This window comes from Triturus cristatus, chromosome 6, assembly GCF_964204655.1.
Source record: "Triturus cristatus chromosome 6, aTriCri1.1, whole genome shotgun sequence".
NCBI classification, from domain to species: Eukaryota; Metazoa; Chordata; class Amphibia; order Caudata; family Salamandridae; genus Triturus; species Triturus cristatus.
In genome coordinates this window covers 1906337825-1906363930 of record NC_140589.1, presented here as the reverse complement: position 1 = coordinate 1906363930, position 26106 = coordinate 1906337825, and the positions used below count along the sequence as shown (strand labels likewise).

The 26106-nt window shown below is 56.4% G+C and overlaps 1 protein-coding gene across 5 annotated transcripts in view; it reads left to right on the top strand.

The window, feature by feature from the left end:
* Positions 1–26106, top strand: part of LOC146822404 (uncharacterized) — a 251096-nt gene that overhangs the window by 122127 nt on the left and 102863 nt on the right. For all 5 annotated transcript variants that reach the window (XR_014963286.1, XR_014963284.1, XR_014963285.1 and 2 more), the window contains one exon: positions 708–852. The gene's annotated coding sequence lies outside the window, so the exon portion shown is untranslated. The remainder of the gene's footprint in view (positions 1–707; positions 853–26106) is intronic.

Here is a 26106-nt window from a genome sequence, read left to right as displayed (position 1 = left end):
TAGAAAATCGAAATAGACGTAATAATTTACGCATTTACAGACTTGCAGAAGGTCTTGAAGGATCAAATTCCATATCTTTTTTCCAATCATTTTTACCTACGCTTCTTGGTCTCCCAAGCACTCCAACTTTGAACATTCAACGAGCACATCGCCTGGGTCCAGTCTCTCGTTCCTCTACTTCTTCTTTTTCCTCTGCGGCAAAACCCAGGGGTGTTATTCTGTACTTTTTAGAGTATACAGATCTACTCAAAGTTCTTCAGGCTGCCAAGCAGAAAGGGAAAATTACTTGGAATGGCTCTGACCTTTTATTTGCTCAGGACTATGCCAAAATTACTGCAGATCGTCGCAAGAAGTTTCTAGAGATGAGACCTGCTCTTCGTGCATTGAATGCTCGTTATGGTTTGTTCCATCCGTGCTTTTTTAAAGTGACTTATAACAATAAGACAACGAATTATGAAGACCTGCTATGCTTCAACAATTCCTGGACTCTTGTACAAATGAGTCAATGGACATTCCTCGAGTATAACTATTGATCATAAAATACTTCGTATATTGGCATGGTTTTACGTCATGATGTTGTTTCTGTTTTAATTCCCTTTTGTATTTTGTATTCTGTACTCTGTATTTTGTAGTGTGTTTTTGGTGTTTTATATTCTATTTTGTTGTGATTTTAGTTGTTAATATGATCTCTTTTTGCATTCTTTTAGACGCGGTTTTGTGACCCATTGACTTACGTGTTCTTCATGTTCACTTGGAAGTCGTTCTCCCCTTGCACGTTCTGTGGAATCTTCGGTTCGGTGGGCTGATTTCCTCATGTGGTTCCACCATCCCCAGTCTCATTGTTTTCCTGTGGTATGTCTTTTTGTCGTCTTTTTTCATTGTCAATTGTTAATTTTTAATCACATCTTTGATCTTTGTTCTCTTCTCTCTCAGTTATTTCTCTCTCTCTCTCTCTCTCTCCCTTCTATCTCCCCTTTTTCTCTTATGGTACCTTCATCTCTACATTATACAATACTTCTTTTGTCAACTCGCCTTTTATACATATCTTTTTCTTCTCCTTCATCCTATGTCTATTTCACAATCTGGTCTTCCCTGTTATCTTTCTCCTAGGTAATAAGAATCTGAATTCTTATACTATTTGCATATTGACTGTTCATATTTTGTTTGATCAATATTATTCAATTGTTTTTATTATACTTGTGCATGGTCTTTTTAATGGTTTACCTTTAGAGTTGTAACTTGGAACGTTAAAGGAGTTAATAATCCCATCAAAAGACAACACGTGTTAACCTAGATTCTAGATTGAATACTGATATTGCTCTAATTCAAGAAACTCACCTATCAGATGCTGAAGCAGCTAAGCTGAAAAGAAGTTGGGTGGGTCATGTTTTTTCTTCCCCAGCTTTAGGACAGAAGAATGGGTCATCGATTTTATGTCATAAAAAACATCAGTTTTCAATTGTACATCAGGAAAATGATTCTGATGGTCGTTGGGTAATTGTTAAATTACTTATTGATCAAATACCCTTAGTTTTATTTAATGTTTATTCACCTGTTAATGTTGATAACACGTTTTGGACTCAGATATCTGACAAACTTCTTCTCTTAGATGACAATTATGTTATCTTTGGAGGTGACTGTAACTAGGTTCTAGACCCTATACTAGATAGACACTCATCTGTAAAATTCTCCAATACCAAGATGCACTCACAATTCACCTCTGCCATACGTCATAATGCTTTAACTGACATCTGGAGACTTTGTAATCCAGATTTACAAGAGTTTACTTTCTATTCTCCTCCCCACAATTCACAATCTAGAATAGATTATCTCTTTTTCAGTAAACCTTTATCTCAACTTGTTTCTCATGCTGAAATTGGTTCTATCCTTATATCAGACCATGCTCCAGTTTTTTGTAGATTTTGATCTGCTGCCCTTATCTTCTAATGCCGGTAGATGAAGTTTTAATAGCACATTTTTATCAGACCCTAATTTCACAGGCCAATTCAGCTCTTTTGCTTCTGAATTCTTTTCTATTAAATCCACTCCGGACTCTTCTTCTGTAATGATTTGGGATTCTTTCAAAGCTGCAGACAGAGGATTTATTATAAATTATGTTTCACAAAAAAAAAATTTTTTGAAGCCAAAAATTATCAGTTATTAGCCAAGATTAAACAACTTGAATATTGTTATTATCGCTCTAATTCTGAAGCTTCGTTAAAAAATCTTATTGAAGCAAAAATCTCTTTTAATAGATCTACTACAGAAGCCGCATCCTCTTATCTCTTAAAAAGTAGTGCCCGTTATTATGGCGGCCAGAATAAGATGGGCAAACTTCTTGCAAATTATTTAAAAATCCGTCGTGAACGGACTAAAATAGAATCCATACATAATAATGCAGGAGATTTTCTATTTAAAGATAATGATATTCTAAATGAATTTGTTTCATTTTACAAAAATTTGTACACACCAGAACACCAACCAACTTCAGATGCCCTTTCCTCTTTCTGCCAATCAATAAATTCCCCTCCCCCACATGATACTGATTTTTCCTTATTAGAAGCGGACATCACATTAGCTGAGATTAATCATGCTGTATCCGTACTGAAAAGAGGTAAAGCACCTGGTCTTGATGGGTTTACTATTGAATTTTATGCTCACTTTGCGCCCTTATTATTTCCCCATCTTTTATTATAAATCTTTTTTCAAGGATTGTTCCTCTTCAGGATCTTTTCAAGAAGCCGTGATTTGTTTAATTCCCAAGGAGAACAAAGATCCCGCTTTTTGTAAGAACTATCGCCCAATCTCCCTAGTTAATTTAGACTATAAGATCTTTGCCAAAATTCTTGCTCTTAGTATTGATCCCATTCTGCCGAACCTTTTTGGCCCAGAACAATCAGGATTTATCGAAGGTCGTTTGTCTTCAGACAATTCCAGAGTTTTCTTTAACATTTTAAGTAAGGCCTCTTCTCACGACTACCCCATTGCTGCGATAGCATTGGATGCTGAAAAGGCATTTGACAGGATTGGCTGGGATTTTATGTTTCACACACTTCGATGGATCGGGTTTCCTACTAATTTGATTTCTCTTATTTCTTTACTTTATTCTGGCCCTAAAGCCTCTATTTTTGTTAATGGGAAAACCTCTGAATATTTTCCTCTTTTCAGAGGTGTTCGTCAAGGTTGCCCTTTATCTCCTCTTCTATTTATAATTGCATTAGAACCCTTCTTAACAAAAGTTAGGTTAGTTTATAGAATCACTGGTTTTATTCTTGCCACTACTCATGTTAAAATGTCTGTTTATGCTGATGACATCCTTCTATACTGCTCAAATCCTTCTACCTCTCTTCCAGCCTTTCTTTCTCAAGTTGATACCTTTTCTCAACTCTCCGGATATCGCCTTAACTCGGACAAATGTGAGGTTCTTCCATTAAATGTTCTTTGTCTGAAACAGGATTTTATCTCCACGGGCTTCTCCTGGAAAACCTCTAAAATAAAATATTTAGGTCCATGGTTCTCTCCTACCATGCCAGAAACCTTAAAAGAAAACTGTTGGACAGGCCTCACAGACGGCTTGCTCCCTCCCCGCTCGACAGGGCCCGAACTCCGGCCCACCTGGCATATCCCCGCAACAAGCACCTGTACTCCGTCTCCCGACGGACCCTCTGCCCTCGGACCCCTACTCATCACGGGGTCCAGCCCCACCGGCTTTCCCGGCCGGGTCAAGCCGCCATCTTGGGCCCTGCACCACGCGGCCGCATGGCCTCCCCTCGACCATAACCCCGGGCCTGGCCGGCCCCGACATCCCGGCACCACCATCCACCCAGGAGGTGAGCGGACCACTTGGCAGGTCAATGGGAGAACGAAGTGTCAAGGGCTCTCCCCCGCCAGGTGCCGATCGCCCCCAGCTCCCCCAGGCACTGGCTCCACCCCCTGCTGGGTGTCTGGACACCTTCATCCCGGACCCTCCGACCTCCAAGTGCGAGGGTCCGGACATCAAAGGGCACCAGCCCTATAACTGAGGCAGCTCCGGAGCAGGAAGGCAGTTGTATCCTGGAGTCGAGAGACACCGAGTGAACTCAACCCTGACGGTCTACTGGCGCTGCCGTAGCCCGCTCTTGTGAACCATCGTCCTGCCTGCTGGCGCTGCCGCGGCCTTCTGCAACCTTCATCTTCCTGGGACCTGCTGGCGCTGCCGCGGCCCGTTGTAACGACCATCCTCACCGGGACCTGCTGGCGCTGCCGCGGCCTTCTGCAACAGTCATCTTCCTGGGACCTGCTGGCGCTGCCGCGGCCCGTTGTAACGACCATCCTCACCGGGACCTGCTGGCGCTGCCGCGGACCGTATATCTTCCGGGGACCTGCTGGCGCTGCCGCGGCCCGTTGTATCGACCATCCACACCGGGACCTGCTGGCGCTGCCGCGGCCCATACCACCTAACCACCAAGCTCGAGGATTGTGAGCTCATCATCATCTCATCCGAACTACCTGATTGGTAAATAGACTGTCCCGCTACCCCCTTCCCTACCTTGCGAGACTCTAATCGAGGGGACCCCTGAGTCCAGACCTCCTTGTACCATTTAACCGTACCTTAAATAAGTGCTTATAAAGAACACTGAACCTTATCCGTGTGTGATATCGGTCTGTGGGGGGGAAGTTACTTGTCTGTACGATCGCTGGAGACGGCTCTCCCCGGAGACCTCTCCTCCTGACCCCGGCCGACCCTCCCGGTCCATCTACCTTTTCTAACATTGGTGGCCAGCGGCGCGATCCGAATCAACGCGTAATCGTACAGAGAGTAGCTCACCCCACGACAAAGCACGATGTCGACCAAAGATAGCAGCTCCACCGAGAAGTTCCAAATGGAGAAATTAGAAGAATACAACCACCGCGAACTGAGACAATTTTGCATAGAACTTGGCATTGCTACCACCGGCCTGAGTACCAAGGATGATCTAAAGCGCGCTCTTGAGTCATGGACAGAAACTGGGGTCGCAGGACCCTCCGACCAAAGAAGCGTCACACCAGACCAAAACAGCATCACACCAGAGGGGAACGCCACGGCTCCCGAGGAGCGGGGAACGGGCCTCTCACAGGAGGAGATACGAGAAAGAGACAGAGTCAGATTACACGAATTAGAGATGGCACGACTCAAGATGGATGGGGAACTCAAGTTAGCTGAACAGAAAATCAACCTCGAGCATATGCGGCTTCGAGAGGAACGAGAAGAAAAGCAGAGACAAAGAGAGCTGGAAGAGAAAAAAATAACGCTCGAGCACGAGCGCCGACTGGCGGAAATAGAACTGCGCAAACAGAATAAGGAACTGGGGGTGCCTGAGCGACCACACACCCCGGGGCCTATTGAGAAAAAAGTTCACATCCCCAAGGATGTGGTCCGCGAGTATGTCCGAGAAGACGACATACAACAGTGGTTTAAAGCCTATGAGATCGCAATGACCTCCCACCGGATCGACCGGAGTGATTGGGGAGCCGGACTTTGGGGGAGATTCATCAACGAGGGTCGCGATGCCCTGCTGCAGCTCCCCGATCACCAAATGTCGTCCTACGACCACATGAAGGCTGCCCTCCTCACCCGCTACGGCCTCACGCCCGAGATGTACCGCCAGAGGTTCAGAGATTGCACCCGGATCCCAGGTACAACTTGGGTGGAATACGTGAACTATTTCAGCCGGGCCTTCGAGGGTTGGATCAAGGGAAATCAGGTCACCACCTACGAACAACTCTTCAACCTTATGGTATGGGAGCACCTGTCAAACAACTGTTTCGTCGAGCTCAGGCAGCACCTACTCGACAGTAAGCTGACTGACCCCCGGCAGCTCGCCGCCGAAGCTGACCGGTGGGAAAGCACCCGAGTGGGCCGGAAAGGGCCACACGACCAGAACAGAAGCAACCAAGGCCAGCACCGTCCTCGGGGAGGAGGAGGGGGCCAGGGGCGAGGGAGAGACGCCTTACCAGCAACACCCGTGGCCAGCACCCCGCCTCCGGCCGGCCGGGGCAACCCCCCGTTGCGGCCTGGGTACCGAGCCAACGTCACATGCCACCGGTGCCAGCGACTAGGCCACTACGCCAACGATCCGAACTGCCCGCTAAACCAACCACCCAAGCCCCGCCAGGTAGCTGCCGCTGCCCTGGGGGAAGAGCAATCCTCGGAGGGACCCGAGGAGTATGAGCCGGACCAGCAAGGGTGGGAACCGGCCGCCATGGTCCTGGCGTGCTTAGGGGGAAGGGACATGGTTCCGCGGGCTCCCCTACCCGCCAACACCAGAAAATACGGTCAGTGGGTGACCATTAATGGACAGAGAGCCGAGGCCTTGCGTGACACCGGCGCCAGCGTGACGGCCGTCCGCTGTCACCTGGTGAAGCCCGAGCAGATCCTGCCGAACATTCTCTGCCCCGTCCGCTCGGCAGATAACTCTGAGAGCATGTGTAAGATGGCCTGCGTCCCGTTTGAATGGGGAGGGGTCTCCGGCCTACTGAAGGTGACGGTCCGGGACGATGCCCCCGTGGACTGCCTCCTGGGGAATGACCTCGAGAGTTCCCCGTGGGCCACCGTCGAGAGAAGAGAGCACTTGGGGATGCTGGGCCTCCCGGACTGGGCCTGCATAACCACCCGATCCATGGCCGCCCGTGCCGCCCCCCGATCAGAAGAAACCGAATGGCCAGCACCTCCGCCCCCGGTTGCCCCCGTAGAGGACAACGGCGAGTCCGACCTCCCGGACCCGACTACCGAAGAAGACGCGCAACACCAGGACCTTCCGGATCTGGCTCAGTGGCGGCAAGAAGGGGGGCCCACCCAAGAACAGTTCCGCCAGGAACAAAAGACCTGTCCCTCCCTCGAGGGACTCCGCCAACAAGCCAGCACCCAAACCGCCGGGGACACCACCGGAACCCACTGGGTCTACTGGGATAACGACCTGCTCTACAGCGAGCAAAGAATCGCCGAGCTGGGGGCCGGTCGAGTTCTGGTGGTACCGCTCCGCTTCCGAGACTTTCTGCTCAACCTAGCCCACGAAGTCCCCCTGGCTGGACACCTGGGCCAGGACAAAACGTACAGTCGCCTGGTGACCCACTTTTTTTGGCCGAAAATGAGGAATGACGTCCTGAACCACTGCCGATCGTGCCCCACATGCCAAGCCTGCGGGAAGAGTGGCCGGAAGCTGAAGGCCCCTCTACAACCCTTCCCGGTGGTCACCACCCCGTTCGAGAGGGTGGGGATAGACATTGTGGGACCTCTGGACCCCCGCACGGCACAAGGACACAGGTTCATCTTGGTACTAGTGGACCATGCCACCCGCTACCCCGAGGCGGTGCCCCTACGGACAGTGACCGCTCCAGTGGTTGGCCGGGCCCTGATGGGGATCTTCTCCCGGGTAGGCTTCCCCCGAGAAGTCGTCAGCGACCGAGGCACGAATTTCATATCAAAATACATGAAGTCCCTCTGGCAACAATGCGGGGTCACCTACAGATTCACGACCCCCTATCACCCCCAAGGGAACGGACTAGTGGAGCGTTTTAACCGCACTCTCAAAGGGATGATTGGGGGATTGGAAGAGCCTCTCCGTCGCCAGTGGGATGTACTGCTCCCGTGCCTCCTCTTCGCCTACCGGGAAGTTCCCCAGAAGTCCCTCGGTTTTAGCCCCTTTGAACTCCTATACGGACACCCTGTGCGAGGGCCCCTCAGCCTAGTCAAGGAGGGTTGGGAGATGGCCCCCCTAACGACCCCTCCAGACGTCTTCAAATACATCCTGGCCTTACGAAACCAGACCCGGCGCTTCAGGGAGATGGCCAAGGCGAACCTCGAGGCCAGCCAGGAGGACATGAAGAGGTGGTATGATCACAATGCCTCCTCCGTTGAATTCGAGCCTGGGCAGCAAGTATGGGTGATGTCCCCCACCGAACCATGTGCCCTGCAAGATAAGTGGACGGGGCCCTTCAAAGTGGTCGAGCGCAAAAGCCCCGTCACTTACCTCATCGACATGGGGTCCTCCCGGAACCCCCTTCGGGTCCTCCACACCAACCGGCTCAAGCCGCACTTTGTGCGCTCCGAACTAAGCCTCTTGATGGCTACAGACAGTGGCACAGAAGAAGACTCCGAGCCCCTCCCGGATCTCCTGAAGACTCAGGAGAAGGACGGCTCCGTGGACGGGGTCCGGCTCTCTGACGCCCTCACTTCGGAGCAACGCCAGGACTGCCGGAACCTCCTGCTGCAGTTCGCTGCCCTGTTCTCCCTCACCCCCGGGGTCACCCCCTGGTGTTTGCACGACGTAGACACCGGGGACAGTCCCCCTGTCCGGCACCGGGCCTACCGCGTACCAGATCGGGTACGGGCCTGCATACAGGAGGAAGTGGCCAAGATGCTCACGATCGGGGTCATCGAGCCCTCGGACAGTCCCTGGGCCAGTCCGGTCGTATTAGTTCCCAAGGCCGCTGCCCCCGGCTCCGCCCCTGAACTGAGATTCTGCGTTGACTACCGGGGCTTGAACGCTGTCACCCGGACCGACGCTCATCCCATCCCCCGAGCAGACGAGCTGATCGACCGGCTGGGGGCCGCCCGCTACCTTAGTATCTTCGACCTAACGGCGGGCTACTGGCAGATCGGCCTCACACCCAGGGCTCAGGAACGGTCAGCCTTCTCTACCCCCGATGGCCACTATCAATTTAAGGTCATGCCCTTTGGCATGAAGAATGCCCCCGCCACGTTCCAACGCCTTGTGAACCAGGTCTTGGCAGGGCTTGAAGAATTCAGCGCTGCCTACCTGGACGATATCGCTGTATACAGCCGCCACTGGTCCGACCACCTCCGTCACCTCCAAGAGGTCCTACAAGCCCTCCAGCGGGCCGGCCTCACCATTAAGGCCGGCAAGTGCCAGATTGGCCAAGGGTCTGTGACCTACCTTGGGCACCAAGTGGGGAGCGGGCTGGTGGCCCCACTACAACTTAAGATTGCTGCCATCCAGTCCTGGCAGCCCCCCGTCACCCAGACCGAGGTCCGAGCCTTCTTGGGGCTCACCGGCTACTACCGGCGGTTCGTGAAGGACTACGGCAGCATCGTGGGGCCCCTCACGGGTCTCACATCCAAGAACCAGCCGAAGCGGGTCAACTGGACTCCTGATTGTCAAGCGGCCTTCGAGGAGCTGAAGGCCGCCCTGTGCACCGCCCCGGTGCTCCAGGCCCCCGATTACAGTCGGGAATTTGTGGTGCAGACCGACGCCTCCGACCACGGCATCGGGGCCGTCCTCTCTCAGTTGAACCCCGAAGGTCATGACCAGCCGGTGGCCTTCATCAGTCGACGTCTCCTGGCCCGAGAACAGCGTTGGAGCACCATCGAGAGGGAGGCATTTGCAGTAGTGTGGGCCCTCAAAAAGCTCCGACCCTATCTCTTCGGTACCCACTTCCGGGTACAAACCGACCATCGACCCCTGCAATGGCTGATGCAGATGCGGGGGGAGAACCCAAAACTCTTGCGCTGGTCCATTTCCCTGCAGGGAATGGACTTCACCGTGGAGCACCGACCAGGCCAAGACCACGCCAACGCAGATGGCCTGTCCCGCTTTTTCCGCCTCGACGAAGAGAGTCCCCAAGGAGATGGGTGACTCTCCCCGCCTTCAGCTGGGGGGGACGCATGTTGGACAGGCCTCACAGACGGCTTGCTCCCTCCCCGCTCGACAGGGCCCGAACTCCGGCCCACCTGGCATATCCCCGCAACAAGCACCTGTACTCCGTCTCCCGACGGACCCTCTGCCCTCGGACCCCTACTCATCACGGGGTCCAGCCCCACCGGCTTTCCCGGCCGGGTCAAGCCGCCATCTTGGGCCCTGCACCACGCGGCCGCATGGCCTCCCCTCGACCCTAACCCCGGGCCTGGCCGGCCCCGACATCCCGGCACCACCATCCACCCAGGAGGTGAGCGGACCACTTGGCAGGTCAATGGGAGAACGAAGTGTCAAGGGCTCTCCCCCGCCAGGTGCCGATCGCCCCCAGCTCCCCCAGGCACTGGCTCCACCCCCTGCTGGGTGTCTGGACACCTTCATCCCGGACCCTCCGACCTCCAAGTGCGAGGGTCCGGACATCAAAGGGCACCAGCCCTATAACTGAGGCAGCTCCGGAGCAGGAAGGCAGTTGTATCCTGGAGTCGAGAGACACCGAGTGAACTCAACCCTGACGGTCTACTGGCGCTGCCGTAGCCCGCTCTTGTGAACCATTGTCCTGCCTGCTGGCGCTGCCGCGGCCTTCTGCAACCTTCATCTTCCTGGGACCTGCTGGCGCTGCCGCGGCCCGTTGTAACGACCATCCTCACCGGGACCTGCTGGCGCTGCCGCGGCCTTCTGCAACAGTCATCTTCCTGGGACCTGCTGGCGCTGCCGCGGCCCGTTGTAACGACCATCCTCACCGGGACCTGCTGGCGCTGCCGCGGACCGTATATCTTCCGGGGACCTGCTGGCGCTGCCGCGGCCCGTTGTATCGACCATCCACACCGGGACCTGCTGGCGCTGCCGCGGCCCATACCACCTAACCACCAAGCTCGAGGATTGTGAGCTCATCATCATCTCATCCGAACTACCTGATTGGTAAATAGACTGTCCCGCTACCCCCTTCCCTACCTTGCGAGACTCTAATCGAGGGGACCCCTGAGTCCAGACCTCCTTGTACCATTTAACCGTACCTTAAATAAGTGCTTATAAAGAACACTGAACCTTATCCGTGTGTGATATCGGTCTGTGGGGGGGAAGTTACTTGTCTGTACGATCGCTGGAGACGGCTCTCCCCGGAGACCTCTCCTCCTGACCCCGGCCGACCCTCCCGGTCCATCTACCTTTTCTAACAAAAACTTTGACAATCTTACAAAAAAATGTATCTATCTCTATTGACCGATGGCATCCACTTTTCCTTTCCTGGTGGGGACGCATGGACTCTATTAAGATGATGCTTTCGCCGTTTATTCTCTATCTTCTGTCTATGATCCCAGTTCATATTCCTGGTTTTTACTTAAAAAAAATTGACTCTCTGTTAAATAAATTCCTTTGGAAAAATAAGACCCCTCGAATAGCTCTCAACGCCCTTAAGGCTGACAAACAATCTGATGGTCTCAAATTTCCGGACTTTAAATCCTATCATTATGCTTTCTCTCTCAGACAATCCTCCGGTTGGCTTTCTCCAGATCAATGTGTTCATCCTCCTATTTGGTTGAATATTGAAAAATATTTTATAGCTACTTTTACTAATACTATTTCTTCTTTTCGCTCTCAAATTATTTCTCATACCTGTAAAATATTAATACCATTTCTTCCGTCCTCGTACCCCTCTTCTTCCTCGTTAGATCAGCAACCTATCTGGCATAATCATCTATTACGTATCAATGGCCGCACTATTTATTGGAAGTCTTGGAGACTCAAAGGTCTACTTTGGATTTCACAATTAGTATCTAATAATACTCCACTATCCTTCTCAGAGCTTCAATTACAATTTTCTTTACCCCTTCATGTAAATCTCAATATGATTCTCTCCTACCACCTCTCTCGCAATATCTTCTTTCCTTACCGCCTAGCACCAAGATCCCTTCCAAATGCTCCAGTCTTTTTCCTTTTTTATCTACTAATACATCAGCTTCCTCTTTATATAGAACTTGTTTTTCTCTTCTGATAGAACCAAGGGGAAGGCAGAATTGGCCTGGGAAAAGGACCTTGGGATAAATTATGGTTAAAAATTCATAAAACATCTAGGGCAGCGAATACCTCTCAGACTCTTTATTTTGTTTACAAACGCCTCCTTCTAACTCCTTCAAAATTAGCTTCTTTCTCTGCAGACTATTCTTCGTCTTGTTGGTCATGCGAAATGACCTCAGCTGATTTAAAACATATGCTCTTTGACTGTCCCTCCCTCTCCCGTTTCTGGTTCCTAGTTTGGTCCCAAATTAATAACATTTTCAAATCCCAAATTCCGTTTTCCCTATCTAACATCCTTCTAGGCTCATTATCACCTTCTTGGGCTCACCCAACTCCCAATCCCTCTTTAATTGACTTATTATTAGCCATAGCCCCTCATTTAATAACTTCCAATTGGAAACAAGTTGACAAAGTTACCTTCAAAGCTTGGTGGAATGCTGTTTGTTTTCATCATAGACTGGATACAAGTAATGTTTCTCCTCTGTCTTTATCTATTAAAAGAGATCTTTTATGGCTCCCTTTATCCACTTACCTGACTGATACAGCTTCTAATTCCGCCACTATAGTTAATACTCCAGATGAAGTCAGAAAACCTCCATAAATCCTCTGTTGTCTTTTTAGCTTAGTTCTAATTGTTTACTTTGAGATTACTAATTTTTCTTTTCAGTATTGTATCTTATGAATGTATGATTACAGTATATTTACTACAGTTCTTGTATATGCAATAGAATCTCAGGTTCTGATAGTGCTTTTATTTTTACTGGATTTTCTTCCCCCCCATCCCCTCTCTCCCTCTCTTTCCTTTCCCTTTATCACTAATAGGTTTTTGTTTGTTTTAGATTTATAGTATTCATTATATTGTGATTTCTCCTATATGATGTTACTTCCTTTGTATGCTACAATTTTTTCCTTCAATAAACTTTAAACTTAAAAAAAAGAAGAGTTAAGAAAATCTCAAAAATATCATGCCGGATATTAGGAACATTGAGGACACCGCTGTGAGACCCCATGCAATTAGAGCATGCAATACTATGGAAAGAAAGGTTATTTGCATGCAACAATAGTGCTTTGTTAGGTATTTTGATAGGCGCTAGAATGAGACAAACTGTCTGCTGTTACACCACTGCTCAACCACCGCTCCAGGTAGGTCAGCTGATGAGTTCAGGGGTCGGAAATGAGGAGTAAGGGCTGAACGTGCACATATAAGGACATATCGGGAGCTTTATGCTGTGCTCAAAGGAAGCAGTGACCTCAAGATCATAGCAAAAGGAGGGAATGTATGGCCAAATGATGCAAACACTGAGAAGAACTTTTTGCAAATGCTGGAGCGATTGTCTTCTGATTTTGCTTCTCAAGTTTGAGTCACTGTATTAATTATAAAGTAAAGTGGGATCCATGTCTGAGGCTTTCATACCCTTGGCCTGGAGTGTGCACCACAGGGGCTCTCCAGGCCCCTCCCTCAGTCCCTGGGACTGGAGTGTGCACCACAGGGGCTCTCCATGCCCATCACTTAGTCCCTTGCCACTCCCTCAGTCCCTTGGCCTGGAGTGCGCACCACGGGGGCTCTCCGTGCCCCTACCTCAGTCCCTTGGCCTGGAGTGTGCACCACGGAGGCTCTCCGTGCCCCTCCCTCAGTCCCTTGGCCTGGAGTGTGCACCACGGGGCTCTCCATACCCCTTCCTCAGTCCCTTGGCCTGGAGTGTGCACCATGGGGGCTCTCCATGCCCCTCCCTCAGTCCCTTGGTCTGAAGTGTGCACCACAGGGGCTCTCCATGCCCCTCCCTCAGTCCCTCGCCGCTCCCTCAGTCCCTTGGCCTGGAGTGTGCAGCTCGGGGGCTCTCCATGCCCCTCTCTCAGTCCCTTGGTCTGAAGTGTGCACCACTAGAACTCTCCACGCCCCTCCCTCAGTCCCTGTGCCTGGAGCGTGCACCTCGGTGGCTCTCCATCCCCCTCCCTCAGTCCCTTGGCCTGGAGTGTGCACCACGGGGGCTCTCCATGCCCCTCTCTAATTCCCTTGGCCTGGAGTGTGCACCAAGATGGCTCTTCATGCCCCTACCTAAGTTCCTTGGCCTGGAGTGTGCACCACAGGGGCTCTCCATGCCCCTCCCTCAGTCCCTTGCCGCTCCCTTAGTCCCTTGGCCTGGAGTGTGCACCACGGGGGCTCTACAGGCCCCTCCCTTAGTCCCTGGGCCTGGAGTGTGCACCACAGGGGCTCTCCATGCCCCTCGTCAATCCCTTGCAGCTTCGTCAGTCCCGTGGCCTAGAGTGTGCACCACAGGGGCTCTCTGTGCCCCTACCTCAGTTGTTGGCCTGGAGAGTGCACCACGGGGGCTCTCCATGTCCCTCCCTCAGTCTCTGAGCCAGGAGTGTGCACCACTGGGGCTCTCCATGCCCCTCCATCAGTCCCTTGGCCTGGAGTGTGCACAACGGGGCTCTCCATGCCCCTCCATCAGTCCCTTGGCCTGAAGTGTGCACCACAGGGCAATCCATGCCCCTCACTTAGACCCTTGGCCTGGAGTGTGCACCATGGGGGCTCTGAATGTCCCTCCCTCAGTCCCTGGGCCTGGAGTGTGCACCACAGGGGCTCTCCATGCCCCTCCCTCAGTCCCTTGGCCTGGAGTGTGCACCACCGGGGCTCTGAATGCCCCTTCCTCAGTCCCTGGGCCTGGAGTGTGCACCACAAGGTTCTCCACACCCCTCCCTCAGTCCCTTGGACTGGAGTGTGCACCACGGGGGCGCTCCACGCCCCTCCCTCAGTCCCTTGGCCTGGAGTGTGCTCCACGGGGGCTCTCCGTGCCCCTTCCCCAGTCCCTTGTCCTGGAGTGTACACCACGGGGGCTCTCCGTGCCCCTCCCTCAGTCCCTTGGCCTGGAGTGTGCACCACTGGGGATCTCCATGCACCTCCCTTAGTACCTTGGACTGGAGTGTGCACCACGGGGGCTCTCCATGCCCATCCCTCAGTCCCTTGGCCAGGAGTGTGCACCGTGGGGGCTCTCCATGCCCCTCCCTCAGTCCCTTGGCCTGGAGTGTGCACCACGGGGGCTCTCCACGCCCCTCCCTCAGGCCCTTGGCCTGAAGTGTGCACCACGTGGACTCTCCACGCCCCTTACTCAGTCCCTTGGCCTGGAGTGTGCACCACGGGGGCTCTCCATGCCCCTCCCTCAGTCCATTGGCCTGGAGTGTGCAGCTCGGGGGCTCTCCATGCCCTCACTCAGTCCCTGTGCCTGGAGTGTGCACCAAGAGGGCTCTCCATTCCCCTTCCTCAGTCCCGTGGCCAGGAGTGTGCACCACGGGGGCTCTCCATGCCCCTCCTTAATTCCGATGTCCTGGTGTGTGCACCTCGGGGGCTCTCCATGCCCCTCCGTCTGTCCCTTGCAGTTCCTTCAGTCCCTTGGCCTAGAGTGTGCACCACGGGGGATCTCTGTGCCCCTCCCTCAGTCCTTTGGCCTGGAGTGTGCACCACGGGGGCTCTCCATTTCCCTCCCTCAGTCCCTGGGCCAGGAGTGTGCACCACAGGGGCTCTCCATGCTTGTTGGACAGGCCACACAAAGGGCTTGCTCCCTCCCCGCACGACAGGGCCCGAGCTCCGGCCCACCAGGCATACTCCACGAAAAGCACCTGTACCCCGTCTCCCGACGGATCTTCTGCCCTCGGACCTCTACTCATCACGGGGCCCAGCCCCACCGGCTTCCCCGGCCAGTTCAAGCCGCCATCTTGGGCCCTGCACCACGAGGCCGCGTGGCCTCGTCCCGACCCTAACCCCGGGCCTGGCCGGCCCCGACATCCCGGCACCACCATCCACCCAGGAGGTGAGCGGACCACTTGGCAGGTCAATGGGAGAACGAAGCGTCAAGAGCTCTGCCCCCGCCAGGTGCCGATCGCCTCCAGCTCCCCCAGGCGCTGGCTCCACCCCCTGCTGGGTGTCTGGACACCTTCATCCCGGGCCCTCCGACCTCCAAGTGCGAGGGTCCGGACATCAAAGGGCGCCTGCCCTATAACTGGGGCAACTCCGGAGCAGGAAGGCAGTTGTATCCTGGAGTCGAGAGACACCGAGAGAACTCAGTCTTGACGGACTACTGGCGCTGCCGTAGCCCGCTCTTGTGAACCATCGTCCTGCCTGCTGGCGCTGCCGCGGCCTTCTGCAACATCCATCCTCGTCGGAACCTGCTGGCGCTGCCGCGGCCCGTTGTAACGACCATCCTCACCGGGACCTGCTGGCGCTGCCGCGGACCGTACATCGACCATCTTTCCGGGACCTGCTGGCGCTGCTGCGGACCGTGTACCGACCATCTCGACCGGGACCTGCTGGCGCTGCCGCGGCCCGTACCACCTAAACCACCAAGCTCGAGGATTGTGAGCTAATCATCATCTCATCCGAACTACCTGACTGGTAAACAGACTGTCCCGCTACCCCCTTCCCTACTTTGAGAGACTTGAATCGAGGGGACCCCTGAGTCCAGACCTCCTTGTACCATTCAACCGTACCTTAAGAAGTGCTTTTAAAGAACCCTGAACCTTATCCGTGTGTGGTATCTGTCTGTGGGGGGGAAGTTACTTGTCTGTACGATCGCTGGAGACGGCTCTCCCCGGAGACCTCTCCCCCTGACCCCGGCCGACCCTCCCGGTCCGTCTACCCTTTCTAACATTGGTGGCCAGCGGCGCGATCCGAATCAACGCGTAATCGTACAGAGAGTAGCTCACCCCACGACAAAAACACGATGTCAGCCAAAGATAGCAGCTCCACCGAGAAATTCCAAATGGATAAATTAGAAGAATACAACCACCGCGAACTGAGACAATTCTGCATAGAACTTGGCATTGCTACCACCGGCCTGAGTACCAAGGATGATCTAAAGCGCGCCCTTGAGTCGTGGACAGAAACTGGGGTCGCAGGACCCTCCGACCAAAGCAGCATCACACCAGACCAAAGCAGCATCACACCAGAGGGGAACGCCACGGCTCCCGAGGAGCGGGGAACGGGCCTCTCGCAGGAGGAGATCCGAGAAAGAGAAAGAACCCGATTGCACGAGTTGGAAATGGCACGACTCAAGATGGATGGGGAACTCAAGTTAGCTGAACAGAAACTCAACCTCGAGCATATGCGGCTCCGAGAAGAACGAGAAGAGAAGCAGAGACAGAGAGAGCTGGAGGAGAAAAAAATAACGCTCGAGCACGAGCGCCAACTAGCGGAAATAGAACTTCGGAAACAGAATAAAGAACTGGGGGTGCCTGAGCGACCACACACCCCGGGGCCAATCGAGAAAAAAGTCGACATCCCCAAGGATGTTGTCCGCGAGTATGTCCGAGAAGACGACATACAACAGTGGTTTAAAGCCTATGAGATCGCCATGACCTCCCACCGGATCGACCGGAGTGATTGGGGAGCCGGACTTTGGGGGAGGTTTATCAACGAGGGTCGCGATGCCCTACTGCAGCTCCCAGATCACCAAATGTCGTCCTACGACCACATGAAGGCTGCCCTCCTCACCCGCTACGGCCTCACACCCGAGATGTACCGCCAGAGGTTCAGAGATTGCACCCGGATCCCAGGTACAACTTGGGTAGAATACGTGAACTATTTCAGCCGTGCCTTCGAGGGTTGGATCAAGGGGAGCCAGGTCACCACCTACGAACAACTCTTTAACCTTATGGTATGGGAGCACCTGTCGAAAAACTGTTTCGTCGAGCTCAGGCAGCACCTCCTCGACAGTAAGCTGACTGACCCCCGGCAGCTCGCCGCCGAAGCTGACCGATGGGAAAGCACCCGAGTGGGCCGGAGAGGGCCACACGAACAGAACAGAAGCAACCAAGGCCAGCACCGTCCTCGGGGAGGAGGAGGGGGCCAGGGGCGAGGGAGAGACGCCTTGCCAGCAGCACCCGTGGCCAGCACCCCGCCTCCGGCCGGCCGGGGCAACCCCCCGTTGCGTCCTGGGTTCCGAGCCAACGTCACGTGCCACCGATGCCAGAGAGTCGGCCACTACGCCAATGACCCGAGCTGCCCGCAGAACCAAACACCCAAGCCCCGCCAGGTAGCTGCCGCCGCCCTGGGGGAAGAGCGAATATCGGAGGAACCAGAAGAGTATGAGCCGGCCCAGCAAGAGTGGGAACCGGCCGCCATGGTCCTGGCGTGCTTAGGGGGAAGAGACATGGTCCCGCGGGCTCCCCTACCCGCTAACACCAGGAAATACGGTCAGTGGGTGACCATTAATGGACAGCGAGCCGAGGCCTTGCGTGACACAGGCGCCAGTGTGACGGCCGTCCGCTGTCACCTGGTGAAGCCCGAGCAGATCCTGCCGAACATTCTCTGCCCCGTCCGCTCGGCAGACAACTCTGAGAGTATGTGTCAAATGGCCTGCGTCCCATTCGAATGGGGAGGGGTCTCCGGCCTGTTGAAGGTGACGGTCCGGGACGATGCCCCCGTGGACTGCCTCCTGGGGAATGACCTCGAGAGTTTCCCGTGGGCCACCGTTGAGAGAAGAGAGCACCTGGGGATGCTGGGCCTCCCGGACTGGGCCTGCATAACCACCCGGTCCATGGCCGCCCATGCCGTCCCCCGATCAGAAGAACCGGAATGGCCAGCACCTCCGCCCCCGGTCGCCCCAGTGGAAGACAACGACGAGGCCAGCCTCCCAGACCCGATGACCGAAGGGGACGCGCAACCCCAGGACCTTCCGGACCTGGCTCAGTGGCGTCAAGAAGGGGGGCCCACCCAAGAACAGTTCCGCCAGGAACAAAAGACCTGTCCCTCCCTCGAGGGACTCCGCCAACAAGCCAGCGCCCAGAACGCAGGGGACTCCACCGGAACTCACTGGGTCTACTGGGATAACGACCTGCTCTACAGCGAGCAAAGAATCGCCGAGCTGGGGGCCGGTCGAGTACTGGTTGTACCTCTCCGCTTCAGAGACTTTCTGCTCAACTTAGCCCACGATGTCCCCCTGGCTGGACACCTGGGCCAGGACAAAACGTACAGCCGCCTAGTGACCCACTTTTTCTGGCCAAAAATGAGGAATGACGTCCTGAACCACTGCCGATCTTGCCCCACATGCCAAGCCAGCGGGAAGAGTGGTCGGAAGCTGAAAGCCCCTCTGCAACCCTTCCCTGTGGTCACCACCCCGTTCGAGAGGGTGGGGATAGACATTGTGGGGCCTCTGGACCCCCGCACGGCACAAGGACACAGGTTCATCTTAGTACTGGTGGACCATGCCACCCGCTACCCCGAGGCGGTGCCCCTACGGACCGTGACAGCTCCGGTGGTTGGCCGGGCCCTAATGGGGATCTTCTCCCGGGTAGGCTTCCCCCGAGAAGTCGTCAGCGACCGAGGCACGAATTTTATATCCAAATACATGAAGTCCCTCTGGCAACAATGTGGGGTCACCTACAGATTCACGACCCCCTATCACCCCCAAGGGAACGGACTAGTGGAGCGTTTTAACCGCACTCTCAAGGGGATGATTGGGGGATTGGAAGAGCCCCTCCGTCGCCAGTGGGATGTACTACTCCCGTGCCTCCTCTTCGCCTACCGAGAAGTTCCCCAGAAGTCCCTCGGTTTCAGCCCTTTCGAACTCCTGTACGGGCACCCTGTGCGAGGGCCCCTCAGCCTAGTCAAAGAAGGTTGGGAGATGGCCCCCCTAAAGACCCCTCCAGACGTCTTCAAATACATCCTGGCCCTACGAAATCAGACCCGGCGCTTCAGGGAGATGGCCAAGGCGAACCTCGAGGCCAGCCAGGAGGACATGAAGAGGTGGTATGATCACAATGCCTCCTCCGTTGAGTTCGAGCCTGGTCAACAAGTATGGGTGATGTCCCCCACCGAACCATGTGCCTTGCAAGATAAGTGGACGGGGCCCTTCAAAGTGGTCGAGCGCAAAAGCCCCGTCACTTACCTCATCGACATGGGGACCTCCCGGAACCCCCTTCGGGTCCTCCACACCAACCGACTCAAACCACACTTTGTGCGCTCCGAACTCAGCCTCCTGATGGCTACGGACAGTGGTGCAGAGGAAGACTCCGAACCCCTCCCGGATCTCCTGAAGACTCAGGAGAATGACGGCTCCGTGGACGGGGTCCGGCTCTCTGACGCCCTTACTTCGGAGCAACGCCAGGGCTGCTGGAACCTCCTGCTGCAGTTCGCTGCCCTGTTCTCCCTCACCCCCGGGGTCACCCCTTGGTGTTTGCACGACGTAGACACCGGGGACAGTCCCCCTGTCCGACACCGGGCCTACCGCGTACCAGATCGGGTACGGGCCTGCATACAGGAGGAAGTGGCCAAGATGCTCACAATCGGGGTCATCGAGCCCTCGGACAGTCCCTGGGCCAGCCCGGTTGTATTGGTTCCCAAAGCCGCTGCCCCCACCACCGCACCTGAACTGAGATTCTGCGTCGACTACCGGGGCTTGAGCGCTGTCACCCGGACCGACGCTCATCCGATCCCCCGAGCACACGAGCTGATCGACCGGCTGGGGGCCGCCCGCTACCTTAGTATCTTCGACCTAACAGCGGGCTACTGGCAGATCGGCCTCACACCCAGGGCTCAGGAACGGTCAGCCTTCTCTACCCCCGATGGCCACTACCAATTCAAGGTCATGCCCTTCGGCATGAAGAATGCTCCCGCCACGTTTCAACGCCTCGTGAACCAGGTCTTGGCGGGGCTCGAAGAGTTCAGCGCTGCCTACCTGGACGATATCGCTGTATACAGCCGCCACTGGTCCGACCACCTCCGTCACCTCCAAGAGGTCCTACAGGCCCTCCAGCGGGCCGGCCTCACAATTAAGGCCGGCAAGTGCCAAATTGGCCAAGGGTCTGTGACCTACCTTGGGCACCAAGTGGGAAGCGGGCTGGTGGCCCCGCTACAACTTAAGATTGCTGCAATCCAGTCCTGGCAGCCCCCCGTCACCCAGACCGAGGTCCGAGCCTTCTTGGGGCTCACCGGCTACTACCGGCGGTTCGTGAAGGACTACGGCAGCATCGTGGGGCCCCTCACGGGTCTCACGTCCAAGAACCAACCGAAACGGATTAACTGGACTCCTGATTGTCAAGCGGCCTTCGAGAAGCTGAAGGCCGCCCTGTGCACCGCCCCTTTGCTTCAGGCCCCCGATTACAGTCGGGAATTCGTGGTACAGACCGACGCCTCCGACCACGGCATCGGAGCCGTCCTTTCTCAGTTAAACCCCGAAGGTCATGACCAGCCGGTGGCCTTCATCAGTCGACGTCTCCTGGCCCGAGAACAGCGCTGGAGCACCATCGAGAGGGAGGCCTTCGCAGTGGTGTGGGCCCTCAAAAACCTCCGGCCCTATCTCTTCGGTACCCACTTCCGGGTACAAACCGACCATCGACCCCTGCAGTGGCTGATGCAGATGCGGGGGGAGAACCCAAAACTCTTGCGCTGGTCCATTTCCCTGCAGGGAATGGACTTCACCGTGGAGCACCGACCAGGCCAAGACCACGCCAACGCGGATGGCCTGTCCCGCTTTTTCCGCCTCGACGAAGAGAGTCCCCAAGGAGATGGGTGACTCTCCCCGCCTTCAGCTGGGGGGGACGCATGTTGGACAGGCCACACAAAGGGCTTGCTCCCTCCCCGCACGACAGGGCCCGAGCTCCGGCCCACCAGGCATACTCCACGAAAAGCACCTGTACCCCGTCTCCCGACGGATCTTCTGCCCTCGGACCTCTACTCATCACGGGGCCCAGCCCCACCGGCTTCCCCGGCCAGTTCAAGCCGCCATCTTGGGCCCTGCACCACGAGGCCGCGTGGCCTCGTCCCGACCCTAACCCCAGGCCTGGCCGGCCCCGACATCCCGGCACCACCATCCACCCAGGAGGTGAGCGGACCACTTGGCAGGTCAATGGGAGAACGAAGCGTCAAGAGCTCTGCCCCCGCCAGGTGCCAATCGCCTCCAGCTCCCCCAGGCGCTGGCTCCACCCCCTGCTGGGTGTCTGGACACCTTCATCCCGGGCCCTCCGACCTCCAAGTGCGAGGGTCCGGACATCAAAGGGCGCCTGCCCTATAACTGGGGCAACTCCGGAGCAGGAAGGCAGTTGTATCCTGGAGTCGAGAGACACCGAGAGAACTCAGCCTTGACGGACTACTGGCGCTGCCGTAGCCCGCTCTTGTGAACCATCGTCCTGCCTGCTGGCGCTGCCGCGGCCTTCTGCAACATCCATCCTCGTCGGGACCTGCTGGCGCTGCCGCGGCCCGTTGTAACGACCATCCTCACCGGGACCTGCTGGCGCTGCCGCGGACCGTACATCGACCATCTTTCCGGGACCTGCTGGCGCTGCCGCGGACCGTGTACAGACCATCTCGACCGGGACCTGCTGGCGCTGCCGCGGCCCGTACCACCTAAACCACCAAGCTCGAGGATTGTGAGCTAATCATCATCTCATCCGAACTACCTGACTGGTAAACAGACTGTCCCGCTACCCCCTTCCCTACTTTGAGAGACTTGAATCGAGGGGACCCCTGAGTCCAGACCTCCTTGTACCATTCAACCGTACCTTAAGAAGTGCTTATAAAGAACCCTGAACCTTATCCGTGTGTGGTATCTGTCTGTGGGGGGGAAGTTACTTGTCTGTACGATCGCTGGAGACGGCTCTCCCCGGAGACCTCTCCCCCTGACCCCGGCCGACCCTCCCGGTCCGTCTACCCTTTCTAACAATGCCCCTCCATCAGTCCCTTGGCCTGCAGTGTGCACAATGGGTGCTCTCCATGCCCCTCCCTTAGTCCCTTGGCCTGAAGTGTGCACCACAGGGCAATCCATGCCGTCACTTAGTCCCTTGGCCTGGAGTGTGCACCACGGGGTCTCTGAATGCCCCTCCCTCAGTCCCTGGGCCTGGAGTGTGCACACCGGGGGCTCTCCATGCCCCTCCTTCAGTCCCTTGGCCTGGAGTGTGCACCACAGGGGCTCTCCACGCCCTTCCCTCTGGCCCTTGGCCTGAAGTGTGCACCATGTGGACTCTCCACCCCCCTCCCTCAGTCCCTTGGCCTGGAGTGTGCACCACGGGGGCTCTCCATGCCCCTCCCTCAGTCCATTGGCCTGGAGTGTGCAGCTCGGGGGCTCTCCATGCCCTCACTCAGTCACTGTGCCTGGAGTGTGCACCAAGGGGGCTCTCCATTCCCCTTCCTCAGTTCCGTGGCCAGGAGTGTGCACCACGGGGGCTCTCCATGCCCCTCCTTAATTCTGATGTCCTGGTGTGTGCACCTCGGGGGCTCTCCATGCCCCTCCGTCAGTCCCTTGCAGTTCCTTCAGTCCCTTGGCCTAGAGTGTGCACCACGGGGGCTCTCTGTGCCCCTCCCTCAGTCCTTTGGCCTGGAGTGTGCACCACGGGGGCTCTCCATTTCCCTCCCTCAGTCCCTGGGCCAGGAGTGTGCACCACAGGGGCTCTCCATGCCCCTCCATCAGTCCCTTGGCCTGCAGTGTGCACAACGGGTGCTCTCCATGCATCTCCCTTAGTCTCTTGGCCTGAAGTGTGCACCACAGGGCAATCCATGCCGTCACTTAGTCCCTTGGCCTGGAGTGTGCACCACGGGGTCTTTGAATGCCCCTCTCTCAGTCCCTGGGCCTAGAGTGTGCACACCGGGGGCTCTCCATGCCCCTCCTTCAGTCCCTTGGCCTGGAGTGTGCACCACAGGGGCTCTCCGTGCCCCTCCCTCAGTCCCTTGGCCTGGAGTGTGCACCATGGGGGCCCTCCAAACTTTTCCCTCAGTCCCTTGGCCTGGAGTGTGCACCACCGGGGCTCTCCATGCCCCTCCCTTAGTCCCTTGGTCCAGAGTGTGCACCATGGGGGCTCTCCATGCCCCTCCCTCAGTCCCTTGGCCCGGAGTGTGCACTAAGGGGGCTCTCCATGCCCCTCCCTCAGTTCTTTGGCCTGCAGTGTGCACCACCGGGGCTCTCCATGCCCCTCCCTCAGTCCCTTGGTCCGGAGTGTGCACCACAGGGGCTCTCCATGCCCCTCCCTCAGTCCCTTGGTCCACAGTGTGCTCTACGGGGACTCTCCATGCCCCTCCCTCAGTCCCTTGGTCCGCAGTGTGCACCACGGGGGCTCTCCATTCCACTCCCTCTTTCCCTGTGCCTGGAGTGTGCTCCACATGGGCTCTCCACGCCCCTCCCTCAGGCACTTGGCCTGGAGTGTGCACCACAGGGGCTCACCACGCCCCTCCCTCAGTCCCTGTGCCTGGAGTGTGCACCACGGGGGCCCTCCATGCCCCTCCCTCAGTCCCTTGCCCTGAGGGTGCACCACAGGGGCTCTCCATGCTCCTCCCTTAGTCCCTTGGCCTGGAGTGTGCAACAGAGGGGCTCTCCATGCCCCTCACTCAGTCCCTTGGCCTGGAGCGTGCACCATGGGGGCTCTCCATGCCCCTCCATCAGTACCTTGGCCCAGAGTGTGACCCTCGGGGGCTCTCCATGCCCTTACCTCAGTCCCTTGGCCTGGAGTGTGCACCATGGGGACTCCCCATGCCCCTCCCTCAGTCCCTTGCCGCTCTCTCAGTCCCTTGGCCTGGAGTGTGCCCCACAGGGGCTCTCCATGCCCCTCCCTCAGTCCCTTGGCCTGGAGTGTACACCACAGGGGCTCTCCATGCCCCTCCCTCAGTCCCTTGGCCTTGAGTGTGCACACGGGGGCCCTCCATGCCTCTCCCTCAGTCCCTTGGTCAGGAGTGTGCACCACGGGGGCTCTCCATGCCCCTCCCTCAGTCCCTTGGCCCGGAGTGTGCACCACGGGGGCTCTCCATGCCTCTCCCTCAGTCCCTTGGCCAGCAGTGTGCACCACCGGGGCTCTCCATGCCCCTCCCTCAGTCCCTTGGTCTGGAGTGTGCACCACAGAGGCTCTCCATGTATCTCCCTCAGTCCCTTGGTACGCAGGTCGCTCCAAGGGGGCTCTCCATGCCCCTCCCTCAGTCCCTTGGTCCGCAGTGTTCACCTCGGGGGCTCTCCATGCCCCTCACTAAGTCACTGTGCCTGGAGTGTGCACCACAGGGGCTCTCCACGCCCCTCCCTCAGTCCCTGTAGTGTGCACCACGGGGGCTCTCCATGCCCCTCCCTCAGTCCCTTGCCCTGAAGGTGCACCATAAGGGCTCTCCATGCCCCTCCCTCAGTCCCTTGGCCTGGAGTGTGCAACAAAGGGGCTCTCCATGCCCCTCCCTCAGTCCCTTAGCCTGGAGTGTGCAATACGGGGGCTCTCTATGCCCCTCCCTCAGTCCCTTTGCCTGGAGTGTGCACCACGAGGGCTCTCCATGACACTCCCTCAGTTCCTTGGCCCGATGTGTGCACCTCGGGGGCTCTCTGTGCCCCTCCTTCAGTCCCCTGGCCTGGAGTGTGCACCACGGGGGCTCTCCATGCCTCACCCTCAGTCCCCTGGCCTGGAGTGCGCACCACGGGGGCTCTCCACGCCCCTTCCTTAGTCCCTTGGACTGGAGTGTGCACCAAGAGGGCTCTCCATGCCTCTCCCTCAGTCCCTTGGCCTGGTGTTTGCACCTCGTGGGCTCTCCATGCCCCTCACTCAGTCCCTTGGCCTGGAGTGTGCACCAGAGAGGCTCTCCATGCCCCTCCCTCAGTCCCCTGGCCTGGAGTGTGCACCACGGGGGCTCTCCATGCCTCTCCCTCAGTCCCTTGGCCTGGTGTTTGCACCTCGTGGGCTCTCCATGCCCCTCACTCAGTCCCTTGGCCTGGAGTGTGCACCAGAGAGGCTCTCCATGCCCCTCCCTCAGTCCCCTGGCCTGGAGTGTGCACCACGGGGGCTCTCCATGCCCCTTCCTTAATCCCTTGGACTGGAGTGTGCACCAAGAGGGCTCTCCATGCCTCTCCCTCAGTCCCTTGGCCTGGTGTTTGCACCTCGTGGGCTCTCCATGCCCCTCACTCCGTCCCTTGGCCTGGAGTGTGCACAAGAGAGGCTCTACATGCCCCTCCCTCAGTCCCTTGGTCCGCAGTGTGCACCAGCAGGGCTCTCCATACCCCTCCCTCAGTCTATGGAGTATGCACCTCGGGGGTTCTCCATGCCCCTCCCTCAGTCCCTTGGCCTGGAGTGTGCACTACGGGGGCTCTCCATGCCCCTCCCTCAGTCCCTTGGCCTGGAGTGTGTACCACGGGGGCCCTCCATGCCCCTCCCTCAGTCCCTTGGCCTGGAGTGTGCACTACGGGGGCTCTCCATGCCCCTCCCTCAGTCCCTTGGCCTGGAGTGTGCACGACAGGGGCTCTCCATGCCCCTTCCTAAGTTAGTTATTTTGCATCGTAATTGCATTTCTAAGGCACTTTTGTTTTGCAGACAAGTGGTCGAAGCACTTTATGTGTGGCAGTATGCTGCTCTGAAACCCAAGGTTATTGGTTAGTCCAGTGTTATTGGTTATTGTTAGTTATTAGAATTAGTGATCTGGTTTGCCCAATGCACACGCTGGGGGTGAGGACAGCTCCCCCGACAGCAGAAGTTTGTT